The sequence below is a fragment of the Danio rerio genome, chromosome 17, assembly GCF_049306965.1.
Source record: "Danio rerio strain Tuebingen ecotype United States chromosome 17, GRCz12tu, whole genome shotgun sequence".
Classification (NCBI taxonomy): domain Eukaryota; kingdom Metazoa; phylum Chordata; class Actinopteri; order Cypriniformes; family Danionidae; genus Danio; species Danio rerio.
Window position 1 is genome coordinate 25,377,608 of NC_133192.1, and position 13,470 is coordinate 25,391,077.

A 13,470-nucleotide genomic window follows, 5' to 3' on the forward strand; every position below is an offset into this window, starting at 1 on the left:
ACCTTCAGATGTGATTCAAAGTGAACCATCCCAAATAAGATTTAGAGATTAACAGCACTCTTAATTACAGAGGGAATCCAGCATGTGAAGAGGGTTCAGCTGAAGATGCTCTCGCAGTAAACATGCAGTATTTAAAGTGTCAAAAATGAAACATCTGCTATCATATATTCACCTTTCACTTGTTCAAAATCTATTTGAGTTCCTTTCTTCTGTTGAACACGAAAGAAGATATTTTGAAGAATGCTTGTCGCTCGGACTAATTGACTTCCATGGTAAATATTTTGCCTATGGAAGTCAATGCAGCACCAGCATTCTTCAGAGTATCCTCTTGTGTGTTCAACAGAAGAAAAAACTCATAAAGGTTTAAAATCACATGAGATAAATGATAAACTCATTTTTGGGTGAATTATCCCTTTAAAACATACCAAAATACAGTCCCTGAATTGAGATTGTACACAAACCATTATCAAAGAATGTGCTTCTGCAAAGTGAAGCTGCGATGTCATGTGGAAGTCACACGGTGTTATTAATGTGCTAAAGGTAAATGTTAGGTGAAAGGTGGTGTGTGGTTTAGTGGTGGCTGAAGTGTGCTGGCAATGAAAAACATTGATAGTGTCTTGTCATAAAAAATTGTTGACTTCTAAAGGCAGGTGTAGATGATTCATTCATTAGTTTTCTTTTCGCCTTAGTCCCTTTATTAATCAGTAGTCACCACAGCAAAATGAACCTCCAACTTATCCAGCATATGTTTTTCGCAGCGGATGCTCTTCCAGCTGCAACCCAGTACTGGGAAACACCCATACACTCTTGCATTCACTCTATGGCCAATTTAGTTAATTCAATTTACCTATAGTAAAGGAGTGGCCAACCCTGTTCCTGGAGAGCCACCTTCCTGCAGATTTCAGTTGCAGCCCATATCAAACACACCTGCCTGTAATTATCACGTGTTGTTCAGGTCCTAACTAATTGGTTCAGGTGTGTTTGATATGGGTAGCAACTGAAATCTGCAGGAAGGTGGCTCTCCAGGAACAGGGTTGGCCACCCCTGCTATAGTACATGTCTTTGGACTGTGGGGTAAATCTGAGCACCCAGAAGAAACCCACGCAAGAACGGAGAGAACATGCAAACTCCACACACAAATGCCAACTGACCCAGCCGGGGCTTAATCCAGGGACTTTCTTGCTGTAAGGCGATTGTGCTACCCACTGTGCCGCTCCGGTGTAGATGATAAAATATTAAAAGTAATGTTTTTCTTTGCATTTTCTGAGAAATGATTGAAATAAAAGTCATTGACTTCCATAGTATTTTTTTGTTCTAACTATGGGTGGCTATCAATGGCTGCTTTTTAAACATTCTTCAGAATATCTTCTTTTGTGTTCAACAGAGGACAGAAAATGAACAAAATTTTAGAACCACTTGAGTTTATATTTTGCCATGAGTTAGAATATTTTGCCATGAACTATACCTTTAACATTAAAGAAATTATACAAGATTCAGCACCTCAGTACAATTTTTTTGTTCAATTAAAAGTAAAATGAAAATGAACATATCTTTTACACAGATATTTTAAAAATTAATGGATGTAAATAAATTATGTTGATAAATAATATTTAGATGAATATGTACAGTACATTTCTGCTGCAAGCTTTCCATGACAAAATTTCCCTCGAGTTTCTCTCAATAGTAAAACACACAACAAAATGACAGCAGTGAGAAAACAGCAGTGTAGAAAGCATTTGATCACAGCCATATAGCCATGTTTACATAAGCTCTGCAATTTACCAACATCCGTTGATAATATTTTGTAATTATTTTAATTTAGTAAAAACCGAGTAACTTTAATTTTAAAAATAAGTAAATATTTGCCTTAAAAAAAGCAACAAGTTGACTCTTCTTAATAAAAGGCAATTTTATTTTATGCACATGCACTATCGGTCAAATATTTTGGTCAGTAGGATATTTAAATGTTTTAAAATAAGCTTATCCTGCAAACCAAGGATGCATTTATTTCAATTGATTAAAATATTGAGATGTTATTGCACTATAAGATAACTGTTCAAAAGTAGTTTATCATTTATTTTAATCATTTATTCCAATGATTTTAACGAGGAATTTTCAGCTTTATTACTCTAGTCTTTGGAGTTACATTATCCTTATTATTTTTATTATTATTTTTATTATTATATTATAATTTTATTAATAATGTAATAGTAATAAAAGCAGTAATGACTGGAGTAATAATTTAATTTAAAAATACATACGATAAGAAAGCAGTTATTTAAAATTTTTATAAATATTTAACAGTTTTTTTTTTTACATTTAATAAATGTCGCCTTGATGAACAGAACAATTTTCTTAAAATAAATAAATAAATAAATGACCCCAAACTTTTGACGGGTAGTGTAGTTCATTTAGTTAATCAGGTTAACTCACATTTTCTAATAAAGTCAACTAATAATTTGTTCCAGTGTAGGTTCTTGACATTTAAAACCTAAGAAGTTGGTGGAAGTCAAGTGTTTTAATTTAGTCACAAGCTGTTCACACCTTGGCTATAAAAGGTGACTATTACGAAACTATTCTCATATATACTGTGACTCTGTTAAGACTGGGTTCTGGTTGAGATTCTCATGGTAAAGATTTAATCTCACTTGAATCTTTATTTCTCACAGTTGCAACATTTAGTAAGACTGCAAGTTCACTTCTCCTCATTTTGGCTTGAGCCTTTTCAAATTGACTTTCCCAAAATTGCATTATTTCTTGTAAATCAACTTCTTCTTTCTTTGTGTTTCACAATTGCAGCATACATTGACTTTAAATCTGCTTTTCTTTCATTTTGTTTCACAATTTCGCAACTATATCATAATGGTGGCTTTTTATCTTACAACATGACCTGATTTTTCTTAACTCTAAACTCTCAGTTACTGGTATAACCCTGTGGCGCCCATATGAAACTCTGCCTATAGCGCTTGTATGTGTTTGTTGGTGCTGGTCAAATCTGTGGTTAATCAGTTTAATGCAGGAACCAGTGTTCACACTCCTACAGCTAAAAGACACTGACAGGCTGACACCTCAATCTGTCAATCCATCTGCCACCACAATTGATGCAAACACAAGCACACGTCAACCTACATTCCGGCCTACTTCTGAAACCTTGACATTTTATATCTCAAATATGTTAAAGCAAATTATTTAGTAAACACTCAGTCAACTTTTTAAAAAATGTTTCACCTGTTTACTCTTTTTTTGTTTGTTTTATTTATATACACTACCTGACAAAAGTCTTGTTGCCTATCCAAGTTTTAGGAACAACAAATAATAACTTGTCTTCAAGTTGATCATTTGGTATCAGAAGTGGCTTATATGAAAGACAAAGGCCTTTAGATTATACTTATTTTACTAAAATAGAATATGATCATGTCTTTATTTTTAATTATTTAATTAGGACAGTAAGGCCTGAGTGTGCTTCGACAAAAGTCTTGTCACTTAACAAAAAAAGGTACAGTATAGCATATAATGTTATGGTGCAGTGGAAAAATAATTAATATTGTGTATGACTCCCAGAGGACTACATCCATACATCTCTGCAGTGACTCATCATTCATTTTCTTTTTGGCTCAGTCCCTTTAATAATCCGAGGCTGCCACAGTGGAATGAACCACCAACTTACCCAACAGGTTTTTACGCAGCGGATGCCTTTCCAGCCACAACCCATCTCTGGGAAACATCCACACACTCTCATTCACACATACACACTCATACACTACGCAATTCACCTGTACCCCATGTCTTTGGACTGTGGGGGAAACCGGACCACCCAGAGGAAACCCACGCGAATGCAGAGTGAACATCCACACACATAGCCAACTGAGCTGAGGCTCGAACCAGCGACCTTGTTGCTGAGGCGACAGCAGTCCCTACTGCGGCGCCATATGTATATTTATATATCTATTATTTTAATTCTTAACATTATTATTTAAAATACATATCAGAGTGAAATATTTATCAGTATTAAAAGACTGACACCCCCCCCCCATACCCCCCTGTAATTTGGACCCTGCTCTTCATTTAACGTTATATTATATGTTTTATCATGTATAATAGATCTTAGCTAAGAAAATCAAGAATATTAGGTCAACTTGTTTTTTTATTCTTGAGATCAAAGATAAAACTGGACTGTCAGACTGAGCAGCTCTCGAATGTCAGCATTTCATACTGTCCACATGGTGGCAATGTTGTTCTGACAGCGATAAAAACAGAAATCACGACTTAACTGCTGAAGTTGGATAAACTAGGCAAGAGAAGAAAAAACATCATCATTTTAGGTTTTGTAAGGCTTCATTGTGAAACACTTCAATGTGTTGAACTGCTCAACATGTCAGTTATTACGTTACACGTTCAGGAAGTGATCAAATCTTCCGCTAAAGTCTCATTTGGTCATCGCTGCGGGTATTTATTGCGTCGCTACACACGTGCAATTCTCATGAAGGAAACCATGTGATAGTAAGTCTGAAATTCGGTTGTTTTATTTGAGCTTCGTTCCTCTTTCTGCACTTCCTCAAATACATTTGTCAAATTATAGTTGCGTGACCTCGATAGTTTCCTCATAGCATCCAGTGTCCTCATACGAGTGTGTTAGAAAGCTTTCCAGTGGAGGTCAGACAGTCCTGAGTACATTAGTCAATGATTTGCTGCAGGCTTCTCTCGAGGTCAGCGCTGAATAACGGAAAGTTACGGAATGTGTTGTTGATAGGCTTGTGCGACTGAAAAAGTACAGACACAAATAACGCTCAGGTCTGGTACCGTGATGACGTCAGTCCGGGTGGAGAGGCACCGTTAAGTCACGCGTGCTCTTGGACCAGACTGAGATTTTCTTGTTCTGGTGTGGGTATGAAAGGGCTCTGTGTTCTGTAAAGGGACAGTTTGTGTAAACAGGTCTTGCTCCCGCCAAACGTGTGAATGTGTGTGGTTTTTCTTGGATGTGTGTTTGTGAGTGGCAAGATCTCGTCTCCGATATGAGTATTTGAGGTGGGAAATGACTGAAAGGTCACTTTCTTTGGGTATTTGGAAAATGCGTGTTTGGTAAATGATATTTGTTGTGTTCTGTCTGTCTTCGTTTTTCCATTTAGAGCATTTTCTTTCTTTTTTTAATGAATTGAGTTGGGTGACATGAAGTGTGTTCGGTGGGTAGCACTGTTACCTAACTGCAAGAATGTCGCTGGTTGTCCCGTCAGTTGAGATTTCAGTCTGCATGTTCTCATTTTGTTTGCGTGGGTGTCCTCTGGGTGCTCCGGTTTCCCCCACAGTCCAAAGACATGAGCAATAGGTGAATTTAATAAACTAAATTGGCCGTAGTGTATGTGTGTGAATGAGTGTGTATGGGTGTTTCCCCATTGTTGGGTTGCAGCTAGAAGGGCATCCGCTGTGTAAAACATGTGCTGGATAAGTTGGCGGTTAATTGCTGTGGTGACTCCTGATATGACTCTCTGAAATGAATGAATATTCATTATTAATATTGTGGACACTTCAATATGCGTGAAGAATTATTTATTATTTAATCTTTCAGGGTATTTTTTAAATATTCACGCTGCATTTACAGTGTTGTTCATAACAGCATACTTGGATTATTGACTGAAAAAATCTGTGACTTTACAGGGCCATTGCACATGTGCAATAAAGCCCCACTTAGTTAACTTTAGTTTGATACACACACAAACACACACATGCAATAATAATAACAGCAATAGCAAGTTATCGATGTTTATCATATTGATGCTTTAAATGACAAATATGGCATTATATTGATAATTTAAAAAATGGCTATTTTAAAAAGGGCACCTTTTTGAAGGAAGATATCCACAAGATTTCAATTGACATTTACTACATAAATGAAATAATTTTCTATAAAATTTTTCAAGCTATGCCATTATTTTTACCATTATGATTTACAGTACATAAGGAATACATACTTACTCCCAGGGCCGTTTATTTTGAAGTTGATATTTAGCCACACCATATTGGTGTTTCGTAACATCTAATTCTTACAAGGTTGGTCGTTAGCCCAACACTCTACCCCCAACTTGGAGGGCCAGGACATACACACAAACCCTCTGGACAATTTAGCTTACCCAATTCACCTGTACCGCATGTCTTTGAACTTGTAGGGGAAACTAGAGCACCCGGAGGAAACCCATGTGAATACGAGGAGAACATGCAAACTCAACACAGATATGCCTACTGACCCAGCTAAGGCTTGAACCAGCGACCTTCTTGCTGTGAGGCAACAACCCTAACCACTGGGCCACCGTGCCACCATGCAGCTAATAAAACCATTTACCTTTACCTGAAATACTTTACAGGTGGGTGCAGATCCAGACTGTAGTCCAAACTTTTGGAAGCGCTTCCACAGAAGATCACAGATTTATTTTTAGCAGGTGTTGATGCAAATAAGACAAATGTATATTACTATGCATATTGAATAGCTCTTATCATTATAGATATCCCGGCAGATAACCGCAGCTAGCTCTCTGCAACTCTTACATGGTCACCCACTCAATCTAAGCAGGGCTGCGCCTGGTCAGTATCTGGATGGGAGGCCACATGGGAAAGCTGGGTTGCTGCCGGAAGTGGTGTTGGTGAGACCAGCAGGGGGCGCTCAACCTGGTGTCTGTATGGGTCCTAATGCCCCAGTATATTCATGAGTATCATTAGGATGAGACATTATACTCCTCAGTGAGCGTCGTCATTCGGATGAGACTCTCTGTGGTCATTACAAATTCCAGGATGTCCTTTGAAAAATTAGTCCACTGGCCTCTGTTCATCATGACCTCCTAACCATTCTCATATCATAATTTGTCTACTCTCCACCAATCAGCTGGTGTGTGGTCTGGCGCAATATGGCTGCCGCTGCATCCTCCAGCTGCACACTGGATGAGGAGATCCCCATTTTGCAAAGTGCTTTGAATAGTCCAACCAATAGAAAGTGTTCCTCAAGTATAGTTGACGAAGAGTAAAGACCAATCAGTGGCTGTTCTAAAGCAAGAGTGAGCTTAGACTAAAAATGCACAGCCAAAAGATTAGCCCTCATATTTATAACCACTGCTTGCTTTAAACGGATAAGAGAAGTTGTGTGGTTCCTATTGTAGTGAAAAAAAAAAGATTGGTATCTCGCAAAAGCACTTCAGTACAAGGTGAAATTGATTTACTGTGCCAATAAAAAACACAGTCCACAGTGAAGAATATGAGCATTTCCAGCGTTATGGGTGTGACATTTGTATTAAAAACTTAACATAAATTTACAGAGAAAGTTTATGTTAACATTATATCTTTATGTACACTTTCCAAAACAACCAACCACTGAGTTATGGGATCAGAAAAATATCAATCTGTAAACATTTTTCTATATTTTAAATGAGGAAAATAAACATGCGTTATGCATGTGACCAAAGAAGCTCACAGTGTACAACATACTTTGAAGAAATTCTGTGAATTAAACTGCACAACCCAAAAGCAATAATGCAGAGCGGCTGTCTGTAGAATAAACATGATAGATTTTATTTGACATTTATGCATTTATGAGCAATAATCACATCTTTGTTATGGATGTGACAGATGTGAAATTGGCACTTGTGTGGCTTTGGTAAATCAAATATAATTGTTTAAAAACATCAACAGTTTTTTTTTGTATTTCTAAGGTACTGTAAAATACAAGACTACACAAAAAAACTTAGAAAGGGTTTAGCTATTTTAGTGAAAACTTTGACTTTATTCATAGAAAGATTGGCATTTGCATGCTATTACTCATATTTATGCAGGTGCACAAAAAAACTAAATCCAGAATACAACTAAAACTAAGACTAATAAGAAACAACTAAAACTAAAAATACAACAAATTATATAAAAAACTATAACAACTAAAAATTATACAATATCTAACATATAATATAAAATTATATAATATCTAACAACTTAAAATTATGCTCAAAAAACTAAATATACAAAATCAAAAGGGTGTTAGCTTGAGATATCACAGTAACACTCACCAAATGTATATACTTTTATCTATTCTATCTATATATCTCCATTTATTTATACCTTCACATGAAGAAAAACCTTTAGTGTCTCATTTGCCGGGGTAAACGGGCTGTCAGTAAGAGTTGCTGTTATATAGCCTCACAGATGCTTTAAACGTGCGTTTTCTGTTGTGATGAAGATACCATAATTTCATATCTGTAAGAGTATTCAGATGTTTTTACTGCAGACTAAAAAGCCTGTGAAATGACTGTAATGACTATTGTAATTTCCTCGTTTTATCGACATTTAGATTATTTCTGTGGAAAACGATACTTATGAAAATGAAAACGAGTTTTGAGGCTACTGTAATTTCCCCTTTAGCCACAGAAGAGCGCGCTCACACACACACACACACACTGCTCATCTTGTACGCATAAGTTTTAACAATAATGTTTCCGGTACACTCCACAAAAAAAACACAACAAGAGCAGCAGTTTATTCTGCAAGATCAAAGACAAAGAACGTGTGCCCAGGTACATCTTGAAACACACACACACACACACACACACACACACACACACACACACAGAGACCGATGTTAAATCAGTTATCAGTATATTGTGGGAATTAACTGGCACACTATTAATATTGTGGGCAGTTAAAAATGCTCTGAACTGTTAATATTATTAATTATTATTAATACTTTTATTATTAATAATATTTTTATTACTGTTATTATTATTATTAACTGTTGTTATTATTATTACTTTTATTATTATTATTACTATTATTATTAACTGTTATTATTATTATTAATAACTGTTATTATTATTACTATTGTTATTAACTGTTATTATTACAATTACTATTAATAATACTATTATTGTTAACTGTTATTATTACTATTGTTATTATTACTTATTATTAATAACTGTTATTATTATTATTATTATTATTACTGTTATTATTACCCGTTATTGTTATTACTTTTATTATTATTATTACTATTATTATTAACTGTTGTTATTATTATTAATAATAACTGTTATTTTATTACTATTGTTATTAACTGTTATTATTATTATTACTATTAATAATACTATTATTGTTAACTGTTATTATTACTATTGTTATTATTACTTATTATTAATAACTGTTATCATTATTATTATTATTACTATTATTATTGTTATTACTGTTATTATTATTAACCATTATTGTTATTACTTTTATTATTATTATCACTATTATTATTAACTGTTATTATTAACAAAACTACATTAAACATTAAAGTTTTTCCTAATAATTTGCAAATGGGGTAAGCAAAATATCTTTTGACATGTTTTTTTGTAGGAAAAATTCACTTGTTTTTGGATTATAGTTTTCTAAAACAAGACAATATTTTTTGCTTGTCTAGAAAATGCTTCTTGATTTAAGAATTTTTAAATATTTAGACTAGAAACAAGATAAAAAAATGTAGGAAAAATATTAAGAAAATCCTTTTTTGCAGTGTTGATGTGAAAAATAAATATTTTCTTTTGAATTTAAATAACCTTTCCCACTATAAAGACCCTTTTGTGGAATGAAAAGATTCCATGTATACTGTATTTTCATCAAAAAGTCTCTTCTCATGCTTTGACTTATTGCTTATGGAAACTGACTTCACATAATTGTGTAACTGAGTTCTTGGGTAATTTTGTCCGTTTTCTCTAAGAACACAGGCTTCCTTTATTTTCCAGATTTAATCAGCGCTCTAGATCTCAACGGGACCTTCTCTTTTCTCCTCTCTCTTTCTCTCCTTGATAATTTCCATGCTGCTTCATTTTCTAAAGATTGTTCTGGCAGAAGCGGAAACAAGCCAAGCCTGTATTCTCTTTGTGCAATTCTTGTCTACTTCTCTCCAGAATCCATCCATTGGAGATAGTTTGCACTCTGACCTTCAGGTGTGTGTAGTTTAGACACTGTTGCTTCCATAAATAGTGCCCTGCAACACTGTCTTTCAGGGTATCTTGTGTAGCAAGCACTCAAGAACAAATCTACACACAAGTCAAGCCTGGTCAAGAGCCTGTGAAGTGTTTTCAGCTGGCTGAGAGTGAGATCAAGGCCTGAAGACTTTTGCCTTTTATAGCTGGAGAGAGGAGCCTGGACAAAGTAAACAGTGAGTATGCTACTCTTTCCTCTTCCTCTCTCTCTCTCTCTCTCTCTCTCTCTCTCTCTCTCTCTCTTTGTCTAAGGAACATTAGGAATCTTTCCAGAGCTTTGTTTACATGCCTGCCTGAAGTTAAAAGGGCATCTGTTTATGTGTTCAATCTCTTTTTCCAGTATAGAGGTTTTGTATTGTGTAGGAGAGGAGATGGGAGGCACAATCATTCATCTTTAATGGCCCTGTTTATGCCTGTTATTAGGATTAGGGTTGGGTCTCAAATTACAATGCAGATTTGAAGACTTTATTTTGGTGGCTTCTAAATGTCTCAGCTGTCGATTGAAATCCGAGATATAGAAGATTGCTAACTTGCTTCTAGGGCTGCACTATTGATAAAGGCATGTTTCATTCACATTTTGTCAGTAAAAGTGGTTCTATAATCTCCAGCAAGTGGTAGTAAATCTACAGCATGTGGTTTCAGTCATAGCTCAATTCAATTCATCTTTATTTCTATAGCGCTTTTATGATGTAGATTCAATTCAGCTTAACATAGAAGATTATAGTAAATTGAAACTGTCAGTCCAGTTGAAGTTCAGTTTAGTTCAGATCAGTGTGGTTTAAATTTCACTGCTGAAAGTCCAAAAAATGAAGAGCAAATCCATCAATGTGCAGCTTCACAAGTCCTAAACAATGCAGACCAGTGGCGACCTCGGCAAGGAACAAAACTTTACCAATTGACAAAAGTGAAGGAAAAAAAAACCTAGAGAAAAACCAGGCTCAGTTGGGCACGAACATTTATCCTCTGGCCAAACTTCTTGTGCAGAGCTGCAGTCTAGGTGCCAGAGGCTGGAGAACGCTGGACGTCCATTGTGGAGAAACTGCAGGTGTGAGGAGGTCACCGGCTGGTGTACAGGCTGGTCCTTTAGGATCATTGCAAAGACTCGTCTGTCACTGGGGTCTTACAGGAATCAGTTTTATGCCCACCACTCCTCCATGACCACTACAGCAGCTGCTCAGAATACGGCCTGGTCCAGGATTATGGAAACCTCGGGAATAATAGAAACAGATTAACATAAGTGCAGATGCCGTTCAAATTATAATGTCTTTTGGGAAGTGTTCCCGGCTCCGGTTGCCCTAATTAATATAGCACAACTAGACTTTAAATGATTTGGATTTCAAAAGCATTTGTGTTTTATGTGTATGCTAATGTAAAGAGATGTGTCTTTAATCTAGTTTGCTGACAGAGTGTGTCTGACTCCCAAACTGTGCTAGGATGTCTGTTCCAGAGTTTAGATGTCAGATATGAGAAAGATCTACTGCCTTGTAACGGTTTGTGGTGGGGAGAAGGAACGAGGACTCAATTGCAGAAATAATAGTTATTTATTTATAGTAAAATAAAATAAAAGGCAAAACAAACAACCCCAAGGGGGAAAACATTAATGGAATAAATAAACAAATAAGACTGGGCAGGCTGGCAAGGATCAGGCTGAAACACAGCGGTCTAGGTCAATCAGGACAAGGCAACATATGACGAAAAACTAGCACAGGACAGCAGACATGAGAAGATTTTAAGCAGAAATAAATTGACACACAAACAGGTGAAACTAATAAACTAATAATGGGTTAACAAGGAGGGTGGGACTAGACAATAGACAGGAGAGCACATGACACAAAGACAACAAACTATGTGCTCATGTAAAACGAGACTAGAACACGCAGCCAATGAGAGAACTCATTAACCGCGTGTTTATATGACAACACAAGCACGCGGTGCATGTAAACAAGCATCACGTGCTAAACACAACACCAACAGAAGACTGAACGCGAGAGATGAGTGCACGATGAATGAAATGACCCACAGTGTACTCACACACGCATGTTTCATCCCAGCGCCAACCGAAACCGAAACAAACTAGAGCTAGTGTCCAGACTCTGCCACCAAAACAAGAATTTACAAGACCAGATTGGCAGAACCCTGACATGCCTACAGTTGATTTAGATATTCTGGGAATAATCAATTGTCCAGAATTTATTGAGCAGAGAGGACGTGAGGGGCTATAATACACCACGAGCTCCCTCAAATACTGGAGAGCTAAGCCGTTCAGGGCTTTGTAGGTAGTCAATAAAATTTTAAAATGTATACAATATTTAATACCTAAATCCCTCCATTTTGAGGCCCACTGCAATGTGACGTAGGATTGCCGTTTTCTTGCCCACCGATTTGATTGACAGTGGCATAATAACATGTCTTTATAGAAATGCGTATAATCATATCCACAAGACAGGACATTTGCAAAGCATTAAAACAATTAAAAGATCTTTAGAGCTCTTTGTGATCATCATTTATCATCAAATGTGATCAAAAATGAGTTTTACAAGTTTAAAATGTTTTTAAAACATGGCATGTTTGTAATAAAGACAGTAAAATCGCTATGTAATTCATCATCACAGCTGCATAGTGTCAGTAAAATTATGAAAAGAAGGCGATTTTATCACAGTTTGTGGACATTAAATCAGTGTGTGCATGCACGCGAGCGATCTTTATAATGACATTGTGTGTGACTCATCATTGCAGAAAGGCTTGAACTAACTCCAAAACAAATACAATCGTTGGGAAAGTTCTTACCTTTGTAAGAGAGAACTGCTTCATTCTTGTCTGTCACTGTGCTGTTTGTCTATGTGTAGGCTATTTTTCTGACACACACGTGGACATGTTGGGTAGGGAGAACCAGCTCATTTGCATTAAATGCACAAGCAACAAAAACAGCTACAATGTTATAACAGTTAAAATTTTCCAGATTTAAAAAAGTATAATAAATTATCTGATAGGTATTTTGAGCTGAAACTTCACAGACACATTCTGGAGACACAAAAGACTTCTCTTCAATCTTAATAAAGGTTTAAAAATTGGTGTCCTTTATGCCGAGTTCAGACTGCATGATTTTAGCCCCGATTTTGACTCGACAGGTTTTGAGAAATCGCCAACAAATGCCTGAAATCACGGGCAAATCGGTGCTCATACACGTGATTGACAATATAACAGTATGAACTATCAATATTTATAAGGAACCAATGCAATAAAGAACTGGAGTAATACGGTCATATTTCTTTGTTCTAAAGCACTCTAGCAGCTGCATTTTGAACTAGCTGAAGTTTGTTAATCAGGCCAACAGGGCAACCACCTAGTAACACATTACAATAATCTAACCGAGAGGTCATGAAAGCATGAATAAGCTTTTCTGCATCAGACATTGATAGCATTTGTCGAAGTTTGGCAACATTTTAAGATAAAAAAATCTTGCGGAAACACTGAAAAA

The 13,470-nt window shown here is 36.1% G+C and overlaps 1 long non-coding RNA gene across 1 annotated transcript; it reads left to right on the plus strand.

Annotated features, from left to right (window-relative positions):
- The first annotated feature begins 4,281 nt into the window (after positions 1-4,281).
- Positions 4,282-13,252, plus strand: LOC141378568 (uncharacterized). The gene is made up of 3 exons (XR_012393391.1): positions 4,282-4,500; positions 10,014-10,168; positions 10,977-13,252. It is a non-coding gene; the product is annotated as an uncharacterized lncRNA (long non-coding RNA).
- Positions 13,253-13,470: the final 218 nt, after the last annotated feature.